At 37.4% G+C, this 12678-nt stretch overlaps 1 protein-coding gene across 1 annotated transcript in view; it reads right to left on the bottom strand.

Moving 5' to 3' along the window:
- Window positions 1-12442, bottom strand: part of LOC120592503 (protein FAM187B-like) — a 31551-nt gene extending 19109 nt beyond the window's left edge. Inside the window, exon 1 of the transcript XR_005650125.1 lies at window positions 11864-12442. The gene's annotated coding sequence lies outside the window, so the exon portion shown is untranslated. The remainder of the gene's footprint in view (window positions 1-11863) is intronic.
- Window positions 12443-12678: the final 236 nt, after the last annotated feature.

Below are 12678 nucleotides of genomic sequence, written 5' to 3'. Positions count from 1 at the left end.
TGGAGCTTACATTCTAATGGGGATGTATTAAATAGGATAAGTTAGGTTATGCTGTGCAACAAAAGAAATCTGGAATCTCAGTGGCTTAACACAATTTTCTTTTTGCTTATGCTACATGTCCAATGTGAGTTTGTGATGAGATCTAGCCCATATAGGCCCTTCAAATGCCATGCATTATGAAGACTGCACCATCTGCAACATCATTAGCTGCTATGGCAAGAGAAGGGTGGATAATGAGTCATGCACTGGCAATTAAATGCTTTGGCCTTGGAGGTATCTACAATACTTTTGATTGCAGGCCATTGATAAGAATTAAACACATAGCCCTACCTAACTGCAGAGGGGCTGGGAAATGTAGACAAGTACATGGAATATTTGCTGAGCAATATCATCTTTGCCGGGGGGGAAAACAGATGTTAAACAAATAAATGACTTATAAAACATCAGGTCATGGTAAGTGCTATGAAGGGGGGAAAGCAGTGGTAAGAGAAAGACAGGGATAGAGACTTTTGTGGTAGAGAACTGTGTCCTCTCAAAATGCATATGTTGAAGCCCTGACCCTAGTACCTTAGAATGTGACCTATTTGGAGATAAGAGCCTTCAAAGAGGTAATTAAGTAAAAAAAAAGTAGATAGGGTGGCTCTAATCCAATATGACTGGTGTCCTTGTAAAAAAGAGAAGATGGGGACACAGACAACACAGACAGGGGATAACCCTGGGAGGTCACAGAGAGAAGGTGGCTATCTGCAAGCCAAGCAAAGAGGCCTTGGAAGGAAACAAACTCTATTAACACCTTGATCTTGTACTCCTAGCCTCTAGACTGTGAAGAAATAAATTTCTGTTTTTTAAGCCACCTAGTCTGTGGTATTTGTTATGGCAACACTATCAAACTAATACAGAAACTATTTTAAAGAGAGTAAAGAGAGAAGGCCTCTCTGAAGAAGTGACATTTGAGCAGACCCATATATAAGATGAGCCATGCAGATTCTAGAGGAAGCAAGATCTGGAGTAAATAGACAGCACATACAAAGGCCTTGAGGTGGAAACATGTTTGGCATATGCCAGTGCACGTCAGCCAAAGACCATTAGGAATGCACCTGTGGTTGAACAAGGTTAGGTGTATTAATTAACTGCAGGGAGGGAAGATGCACACTATGGAGAATGGTGTAGTGTCTCAGTAAAAAGGTATTAGAAAAGACATAGAATACGGGCTTATGTTATGTGAGTTAGGGAAAGGTTCAAGGAAATGAAGATTTGCTTTGGATGGAGTGCTGTCAGAAAGTGGGAGTGATTCTATACTATCTAGAAGATGAGAAGAATGCAGTGAAGTTAAACCAGCAGTCGCTCATATTAGCTGGGAGAGGGGGATGTTTGGTATTGTGTGGCTTGAACAATTTTCCTGTTTTTGTCTGTGTTCAGACATGATTATATAGTGGTCTTGTTTTCGTCTTGGTTTATCACAGTCACAGAGAGGCCTTATGTGATGTTGATGTTCCGTGAAGTTGTTTAACAGGAGAATACCATGACCTAACTGTGAGTTCTGGGCCACCCTCTACCAACACTAATACCCAGTTATTAGTGTTAGGTCGGCTCCCGGCTATTGAGAGCTGCTTACTTTTTTTCACATATTTGGATAACTGCAATTCTCCTGCAATGGAGGCCTCATTAAAGGGCTTTATCTCTGTGAACCTCAGTTTCCTCATTTTCAAAATAGGGATTTTAATAGTATCAGCCACACAGAGATATTAAGAGGATTTGATAAGATGTTGTATATAAAGTACTCAGCCAGTGTTACTATTGGCGGATGGCAGATAAGAACCTTTTCCTTTAAATATCAAAGTTCTGTGTCCTGATTGCAGATTACTGCTTAAGATCACAGAGTTGCAGACACAGAGGTGGGCCACCATTGTTTCAACCCCAGTTGGCTGAAGTAGCTTTCAGGAAATTTTTTAAAAGCCTCTGGATTTTCTCCCCCTTTTCCTTTTTGGGAGCCAGACATTTAGGGATTAGGACATTTAAAAACAACTAATAAATACATAATACAGGGAAATTTAGAAAGTCTGATCCCAAAGAAAGATTCACATTCAGAAAAGATCTGAGATACCTTAAGAATTCACCTAAGGCTTGTCCCCAGCACAGAGACACTCTACAACAACAATAATAAACAAACAAACCCCAGCAAACCCTAGGGAAAGGAAAAATATGATTCCATAGTTATCACATTGTAAGAGTCAAATGTCCATTTTCAACAAAAAATCACAAAGCATAAAGAAACAAGAAATTATGGCCTACGCAAAGGGGAAAAAAGTAAACCATCACTGAGGAAGTCCACGTGGCAGACATACTAGCTATAGACTTAAACAACTGTCCTAAAATGCTTAAAGAGCTAACAAAGACATGTAGGAAAGGAAGATAGGAAAATGATCTATTAACAAAATGAGAATATCAATAGAGAGGCAGAAAATATAAAAAGTAACAAAAAGAAATTCTGGAGCTGAAAAATACAATTATTGGAATGAAAAATTTACTAGCAGAATTCAAAAACAGAGGTGAGCAAGCAGAAGACAAAACTGATGAATATGAAAATAAGACAAGTGAAATTATTGAGTCTGAGGAAAAGAAGGAAAAAAGATTGGAGAAAAAGAAAAATGAACAGAGCCCAAGGGACTTCTGGAACACCATCAAGTGAACCAACATACATACTGTGTAAGTCCCAAAAGGAGAAGAGGGAGGGAAGGAGGGAGGGAGAGAGAGAAAGAGAGAGAGAGACAGACAGACAGACAGAGACAGACAGACAGAGAGACAGAGAGAGACGAGACAGAGAGAGACAGAGAGACAGAGAGAGAGAGAGAGAGACAGAGAGAGAGAGCGCTTCAGAAATAACTACATTTGAAAAAAAATGGCTGGAAACTGCCCAAATCAGATGAAAGACATGAATCTACAAATCCAAGAAGCCTACTAAACTTCAATAGGAAAAACTCAAAAAGACTCACACCAAAACACATTATAATTAAACTGCTGAAACCCAAAGCCAAAGAGACAATTTTCAAAGCAGCAAAAGAGAGACAACTTATCACATAAAAGAATTCTCAATAAGAGTAATAGCTGATTTGTCGCCAGAAACTTTGAAGGCCAGAAGACAATGGATTAAAATATTCAAAATGCTGAAAGAACAAAACTTTCATCCAAGAATTCTATAACTGCAAAACTGTCCAACAATGAGAGAGAAATTAAAGCATCCCCAAATAAGCAAAAATTGAGAGAGTTTGTTATCACTGTACCTGACCTGCAAGAAATGCTAAAGGGAGTCCCTCAAGCTGAAGTGAAAGGATCCTAGACAGTAACTCAAAGCCATACGAAGAAATATGCACAGGTAAATACATGGGCAATTATAAAAGCTAGTATTATTGTGCCAAAATCCACTTTTAACTGTCTACATGACTTAAAAGAAAATGCATTAATCTTTGTTATTAATCTTTGTTATTGGGCAAATAATGTATAAAAATGTAATTTGTGACATCAGTAACAGAGAGAAGGTAGTGGAGATGTATAGGAGCAGACTTTTTATATGCTATTGAACTTAAGCTGCTATAAATTCAAATTGAAGTATTATAACTTTAGAGAGTTATATGTAATATAATCCCCATGGTAACATAAAAAAAAATAGCCATACAATAGGAAATCAGAAGGAAATCAAAACATTTCACTACAAAAACATTAACTAAACACAAAAGAAGACAGAACAGAGTAATTGAGGGGCAATAAAGCTATAAGGCATTTAGAAAACAAAGAGCAGAATGGCAGAAGTAAGCCTCTTTGTATCAGTAATTTCTTTAAATCAAAAGACAGAGATCGGCAGAATAGATTTTTTAAAATACACGATTCAACTATATGCTGTCTATAAGAGACTCACTGTAGATCCAAAGGCACAAATAGGTTGAAAGTAAAAGGATAAAAAAGGACATTCCATGCAAACAGCAACCAGAAGAGAGGGAATAGCCATGCTAATATTAGATAAAATTGACTTTAAATCAAAAAAGGCTTCAAGGGATAAAGAATAATATTTTATATTAGTCAAAGGTTTGACACAACAGGAAGCTATAACCAATGTAAACATTTACACACCTAATAACAGATCCTCAAAATATGAAGCAAATGTGGACAGAATTGCAGGGAAAAGTAGACCAGTTCTACAATAATAGTTAGAGACTTTAAAACCCCACTTTCAATAATGAATAGAAAAGACAGATGATAAGGAAATAGAAGACTCGCACAGCACAATAAACCAACTAGACCTAAAAGACATACAGAACACACTACCCAACAACAACAGAATACAAGTGCACATTGAACATTTTCCAGGTATACCTACCATATGTTAGGCCACCAATTAAGTCTCTGTAGATTTAAAAAGATAGATATCATACCAAATGTCTTCTCTAACCACAATGTGATTAAGTTAAAAAATAATAATGGAAGAAAAACTGGAAAATTTACAACTATGTGGAAATTAAATAACACTATCTTAAATATCCAATAGGTCAAAGAAGAAATCACAAGGAAAATTTAAAAACTACTTAGAGACGAATGAAAATGGAAATAAAATATACCAGAACTTGTGGGATGTAGCAGAAGCCATGCTCAGAGAGAAATTTATAGCTTTTAATGTCTACATTAAAAAGAAAGATCTCAAATTAGTAACCTAACTTTATACCTTAAGAAACTACATTTAAAAAGGGACAAATTAAATTCAAAACTAGTGGAAGGAAGGAAGTAATGAGAGTAGTATAGAGGCAAATAAAATAAAGAACAGAAAATATGGAAAAAAATCAATGAAACCAAAAGTTGGTTTTTGAAAAATACCAACAAAATTGACAAACCTTTGGCTAGACTGACAAAGAAAAAAAAGATAAAGACACAAATAACTAAAATCAGAAATGAAAGTAGAGACATTACTACTTACCTTAAAGAAATAAAAAATATATATTATAAGAGAATATCAGGAACAACTGTATGCCAATAAATTAGATAACCTAGAAGAAATGGAAAAATTCCTTGACACATATATTTGCCTAAACTGAGTCAAGAATAAATAGACAATCTCAACAGACTATAACAAGAAAAGAGACTGTATCAGTAATTTAAAACCTTGCAGCAAAAATCCTGGAAAAGATGGTTCACAAATTAGTCCAAGCAAACACTTAAAGGAGAATTAACACACAAATATTTCTCAAAATCTTTCAAAAAATTGAAGAGGGGAAACACTTCCTAACTCATTCTATGCAGCCAGAATTACCCTGATAACAAAGCCAGATAAAGACATCACAAGAAAAGAAAATCACAGAGCAATGTCCTTTATGAAAATAGATACAAAAATCCATAACAATATTAGCAATGCAAATCCAATAGCATACTAAAAGATTATTCACCATGACCAAGTGGAATTTATCCAAGACTGTAGGCGTGGTTTGACATAAGAAAATCGATCAAAATAATATATTACATGAATAGAGTGAAAGGAGAAAAAAAAAAAAACATGATTGTCTCAATTGGTGAAGAAAAGGTATTTGACAAAATCCAATCTTTTCAGGATAAAAACTCTCAGAAAACTAAGACTAGAGGGAAAATTCTTCAGCCTGATAAAGAGTATTATGGAAAATCCACAGCTAACATACTTAAAGGTAAAAGACTGAATGCTTTCCTCATAAAGTCAGGAATAAAACATGGATGCCTACTTTCCTATCGCAGCAATCAGACAAAAAAGTAAAAGGCATCCAAATTGGAAAGGAAGAGGTAAAATTATCTCTAGTTATAGACAACAGGATTCTATATTTAAAAGAAAATCCAAAAGAATCCACAAGAAAGCCACCAGAGCTAATGAACAAATCCAGCAAACTGGATCAACACACGAAAATCAGTTGTGTTTCTATGCAACAGCCTTGAACAATCTGAAGAAGAAATTTTTTTAAAGAAATAGAACAAAAAATCATCAGATTTATATGGAATCATGAAAAATCCCGAATCGCAAAAGCAATCCTGAGAAAAAAGAACAAGGCCAGCGGTATCACTCTGCCTGACTTTAAATTATACTACAAAGCAACATGATCAAAATAGCACGGTACTGGCAGAAAAACAGACACACAGACCAATGGAACAGAATTGAGAGTCCAGAAATAAACCCCGTATATATGGGCAAATAATTTTTGACAAAGGAGCCAAAAACCTACAATGGAGAAAAGAAAGCCTCTTCAATAAATGGTTCTGGGAAAATTGGAAAGCTACATAAAAAAGAATGAAACAAGACTGGTGCAGGAAGTGACACCCGACGGAGGAATTCAGACAACTTTATTAGAGGAAGGAGAATTTATTAGGCCGGCGGAGCACATGGGGTAACAATTCCATGCATGAGCTTCGTCTGGTTTATTACAGTTTATATACTTCTTCAGTGTCCATGCAAGGAGCACGTGATTCCTTTGAGGTTTCACGTGTGCCTCCTTTCTCAGGATGGGAGGGGAAGCTTCGGGTGGGAGGCTGCAAGTGGGGAGGAATTTTCAGACCACTGGTCTTATAGGTCGTTTGTTTTGCAGAACCGGCAACCTTGGCATTATCAGCACCATTATAGGATTCTTGAACAGAGAGACGGGACACCTAGGCTATAAGCAGGGAGCAGCACTTATTGATGCCAGCACCTGCTCAGCGGATTCCTACCAAAGGCTGAGCTCTAATTGTAACATAACAAGCAGTTTTACACAGTCTTGTTATTCCTACACAGCAACAGAGATAAGAACATTAGCTGGATAGCATATGAATCAATAGATGTGAGCTGGAGAGTCCTTGAGGTGGAGGAGGTAGCTATGGGGAAACATCTTAGCTGGAGAGCACTGGGCAGAATGGCGGGGGGAGCAGTTTTAATCAGCTGAGTCGGTCATTTCTGCAGGCCCTTTCCTTTGCATTTTTTCATATGCCTCCTCTCCTCTCTCAAGACTGCTCTCTATCACCATACACCAAAACTAACTAAAAATGAATCAAAGACCTAAATATAAAACCTGAAACAATAAATTGCATAAAAGCAAACATAGGTACTAAACTTATGGACCTCACATTTAGAGAGGATTTTATAAATTTGAACTCAAAGGCAAGAGAAGTAAAAGCAAAAATAAATAAATGGGACTATATGGAACTAAGAAGCTTCTGCATAGCAAAAGAAACCATCAACAAAACAAAAAGGCAACCATCTGGATGGTATTTGCAAATGATGTCCTCGATAAGGCCTAATATCCAGAATATGCAAAGAATTCATACAACTCAAAATAAAAAAAAAACAAAAACAATCCAATTAAAAATGGGCAGAGGACTTGAACAGACACTTCTCCCCAGAAGACATACAAATGGCCAACAGACGCTATGAAAATATGCTCAACTGCACTAGCTATTAGGTTTTTCACTTAGCACGATAATTGGTGCTAAGTGAAAAACCACAATGTGATACCACCTTACCCCTGTTAGAATGTCTGTCATCAACAGGACAGGTAATAACAAGTGTTGGAAAGGTTGTAGGGGGAAAAAAAGAACCCTCACACCCTGTCGGTGGGAATGTACATTGGTATAGCCACTATGGAAAATAGTATCGAGTTTCTTCAAAAAAAAAAAAATACTAAGAATAGAATTACCATATGACCCAGCAATCCCTCTTCTGAGTATTTACCTAAAAAACTTAAAAACATTTATCCGCAAAGATATATGCACTTCGATTATTTATGGTGGCCAAGACATGGAAACAACTGAAGTGTCCTTTGATAGATGATTTGATAAAGATGTGGTACATATATACAATGGAATATTACTCAGCCATAAGCAATGATGATGTAATAAAGCCACCATTATTTTTTATGAAACATCTAAATACATTTTTAAAAGGCTATTGTGAGGGCATTATTTTGAGGTGATGTTTAAAAAGTTAACATCAAATCAAATTGTAAATTAGTTTAAATATATTGCCTTAAGGACCTACTAAAGAATGTGCCACTGAACTTTAAGTGATAGTTGCAATATTCTTGTCTAAAAAAAATCAATGTCAACAAACATTTTCCTTAACAATTGTCTTTTTTTTAAAATTTGATCTTTCTTTTGCTTTTTTTTTTCATTGAGGAAGTCTTTTACCTTCCCTACTCACTGAGAAGTATTGACTTCGTGGTACACATTCTAATGCATTTCTGATTTGAAGATTTTTTTTTTTACATTCTTATTGATTATTAAACCTTCTCTTCTAGCGTGTACTAGTATTTATTTCTATGTAAACTGCTCAGCTCTAAAAAAATTGTATGATCATTTAAAGATAGATACTAAACCCCTGAAATTTTGCTTCCTCTTACCGACATAGCTAGGTTACTTTCCTTTTTTAATATTTAAGATTATAAACCAGTGCATCTGAGGCCCCTATATTTGTTTTTGATCTATGAATTTCCTATAGAATAGAGAGGCAATGGTTTGGAGTGGAAATATTTTTACATGCTAATTTTTGAAGGTTGGTAATGTAATTTATACTATATTCCTTCAGTGCAGGAGAGGTTTTTTTTAAAAGTAAATTTTAGCATATAGTCTCTGGTATTAACTTAGGTATTTTTTTATTTTGGATACTTTGAGTGATCCTACTTCAAGTTGGGATTTAGAAGAACAAAAAGTTCGTTTTATTTTTCCTTCGCCATCCTAATGAATTTGAAAGTGGGACTGACCAGGATGACTCTTTCCCATCCCTGTTCTGTTTAAATTAAATATACTGTCCACTGCTGAAAGCCTCAAAAAAAAAAATGGAGAAAGTTGGGGGGGATTGTTTTTAAACTCTCTGTGAAGTCATTTTTCTGCTGTGAAATAAGACATGACTTTGTAGAAAGTGAGAAACACTATCTTTAGAAAATGTGAAGTAATCAAGTTGCTTGCTTGGGTCTCCTATTGTACATTAGAATCAAAACATATAACAACTTTGGCAAGAGGGAGTTGCCTAGACTTAATTTTCAGAGGTCCCATTGTAATGATAGTTAATATTGCCAATCATATCTAACACTTGGCATGGAAGTGAGTAGTAAAATCTTTAAAATAAACATGATATTGGCAGAAATATTAGTGATGTTTCATAAGAGAATTTAGAATCTGTAAAATGTTTTAATTACTTCTATGAATGATTTTTTAAAGTAAACTTTAAAGTTTTGATTTTTGTATTTAAAAAAAGCTATTGATGTGTTTTAGCATGTCCTCAAAAAAAAAAAAAGATAAAATACTGTCACTTATGACAACATGGATGGATATTGAAATTATCGTGCTAAGTGAAATAAGTCTGACAGAAAAAGTTGAGAACATATGATTTTACTCATATGTGGCATATAAATCTAAAAGCAACAAACAAACATGACAAACAGAGACTCGTGGACATGGACAGTGGATTAGTGATTACCAGAAGGAAGTGTGGGAGTGGGGAGAAAGATATGGGTAAAGGCGGGGTCAAATATTTGGTGATCGAAGGAAATTTAACTTTGGGTGGTGAACACACAATGCAATATACATATGACATATTAATGAATTGCATACTTGAAACCTATTTGATTTTATTAACCAATGTCACCCCAGTAATTTTAATTAAAAAAAATTAAAAATAAAAATCAAGAATTAAATAAATAAGTAAAGAAAAATTCTTTTTTTAAACTGTGGAGAGATTGGAACTCTTCTGCATTGCTGTAATGTAATGTAAAATGTGCAGCAATGTGGAAAACAGTTTGGCAATTCCTCAGGAGGACATTTACAATAGTATCTAAAAGAGCTAAATACTTAGGAATAAATCTAACCAAGGAGGTGAAAGGCTAGTTTGCTAAAACTACAAAAGGTTGCTTAAATAAAATAATGTCTAAGTAAGTGGAAAGACATTCCGGGTTTATGAATAGAAAGATTTAACATTGTTAAAATGTCAACACCACCCAAAGCAATATACAGATTCAACGCAATGCCTATCAAAATTCCATCAGTCTTTTTCAAAGAAATGGAAGTAAATCTTCAAATTCATAGAGAATTGCACTAAGCCCTGAATAGCCAAAACGACCTTGAAAAAGAATTAAGTTAGAGGACTTAAACTTCCTAAATTCAAAACTTACTACAAAGCTTTAATAATTAAAAAGGTATGATGCTATCAGAAGGACAGATATAGAGACCAATGGAATAGAATTGAGAACCTAGAAATAAACCTTCACATCTATGGTCAATTTATTTTTGACAAGGATGCCAATACCATTCAATGAGTAAAGGACAATCTTTTCAATAAATAGTGATGGAAAAACAATAACTACATGCAAAAGAATAAAGTTGGACCCTTACTTTATACCTTTTACAAAAATTAACTCAAAATTGATCAAAGACCTAACTTAAGAGCTAGAACTATAAAACTATTAGAAGAAAATATTGGTGGAAAATTTTTATTACCTCAGATTTGGCAATGATTTCATAGATATGACACCAAAAGCACAGGCAACAAAAGATAAAATAGATGAACTGAAGTTCATCAAATTAATAACCTTTTGGTATCAAAGAACACTATTAAGAAAGTGAAAAAGGCAACCTACAGAATGGGAAAATATTTGCAGATTATATACTTGACAGAATATGAAAAGAACTACAGCTCAACAACAAAAAATGGGCAAAGATATGAGTAGACATTTCTCCAAAGAAGATATACAAATAGTCAACAAGTACATCAAAAGATAGTTAACATCACTAGTTATTAGGGAAACAAAAATCAAAACCATGATGAGATGCTACTTCACATTCACTGGGATGGCTATAATCAAGAAAACAGGAAATGACAAGTGTTGGTGAGAATGTGAAGAGATTAGAACCTTCCTACATTGCTGTAAAGGGTGCAGCAATGTGGAAAACAATTTGGCAGCTCCTCAGGATTAAAACTAGAACTACCATATGATCTAGCAATTCCACTCCTAGGGGGTCCCAAAGCTATCTAGCCTGCTTCCAGGTCTTTGCTTGTTTCTTGTGCCACCTGGAGGGGAGGGGGCGCTGCCCAAGGCCATTTATCCGGTCTCCCCGCCTTGGTTTGTTTCTCATGCTGGAGTCTCACACCAGAAACAAAACAGGGAGAGGGCTAAGTAAGGGACTAAGGAAAAATGCTAGAGCCACATCCTGGAGGGGAGGAGGAATTTGCAGGGGCTAACTATCCTGCCTCATATACTACAACATGGATGAGCCTTGAAACCATGCCTAGTGAACAAACCAGACGCAGGAGGACAAATGTTACATAATTCCACTTACATGAGGAACCTAACATAGGCAATTTGATAGAGAAAGAATAGAAGTAACCAGGGGCTGAGGGAAGGTGGGAATGGGGAGTTATGGTTTAATGGTGCAGAGTCTATATTGGGAATGATGGAAAGCTTAGGATATAGATAGTGGGGATGAGTACATGACACTGTAAATGTAATAAATGCTAAATTGCACACTTACAAATGGTTAAAATGATATGTATATTTTACCACAATAAAAAGTTTTTAAAGTGGACATGAAAGTTGAAATTTTATAAGTGGTCAGGGAAGGTGTCACTGCAAAGGTGACTTTCAAGTAAAGCTTGGCCTTCTTCGGTTAAGGGTCTTCTTGCAGAGGGTGTAATAAAGGCAATGGGCCTGAAGTTGGAGTGTGAAAAGCACACTTTGGAGGCCAGGGTGACTGAGAGGAGGTGAAGTCAGAGGAGCATGCCACAGTTAAGTATTTTGGTTTCTGCTGGGAGTGGGAGCTATAGGAAACTTTCCAGCAGAGGTATGTGATCCTACTTGAGTTTTAACAAGATCCAGTCCAACAAAACATTCCTGGTTACCGATTTTGCCAGCCAGTGGCCAGTTTGCCATCTCCAGGGAGTCTCCTCCAAAGAAGCGCCTAGTGTGCCCCAGGACGCGCTTCCTCTAACCGCCATTTGGGGCAGCAGAGCCTCGCAGAGCGCCCGGCTTTCCGATGGCCTCGCCTCGCCCCGCCCTAGAGCGCAGGTGGTCTGGTCCTTGGGAAGCTTTGGCGGAAACCCGTCCTTAGTCCCGCGCCCCCGCTCGGCCGCTTTAAGAGCCAGTTTCCGGAGGCCGGCCCTGGGGCGAGGGATGCCCGGGGGCAAAACCACGAGATGTGAATGGCGGGGGGGCGGGGGGAAGAATAGAAAACTTCCGAAGTAGAATTCCAACTTTTCCTGTGCCTGATTCCCCTCGGGCGTCTTTAAGGGAGCAGAGCTTCCCTTCTGGAAACCTCACTTGGTTCTTTAAGTCACCTAAGTGAAAGACACATGGCGGCCACAGCGCCTCGGACCACCGGGACAGGAAGGACCCCGGGACTAGTGGAAAAGTCAGACGATATAGACACACCTCTCCCGGCTCCAAGCTCGCTTAGACTCGCCCCGCCCCGCAGGGTGTATCTAGGCGGGTCCATCGCCAGTGGCGGAGAGGGGTGAGAGGGAACAGGTGCGCGCTGGGACCCGCCCCGCTCAACAGGTGAATCACCCCAGTAGAGTCTCGGTTCTCGTGAGTCACACTCCGCTCGGCTTAACCCAGTAGTAGGGGGCCGGACAGGATCCCAGGTCTGCGGGCGCCCTCCCGGCGGGCTAGCCATTTGGTTCCGACCCTAGGGGCCGGAGCACACCTGGGTCAGCCC

This window comes from Pteropus medius, unplaced genomic scaffold, assembly GCF_902729225.1.
Source record: "Pteropus medius unplaced genomic scaffold, Ma_sr-lr_union100, whole genome shotgun sequence".
Taxonomy (NCBI): domain Eukaryota; kingdom Metazoa; phylum Chordata; class Mammalia; order Chiroptera; family Pteropodidae; genus Pteropus; species Pteropus medius.
This window is presented reverse-complemented; position numbering and strand designations above follow the sequence as displayed.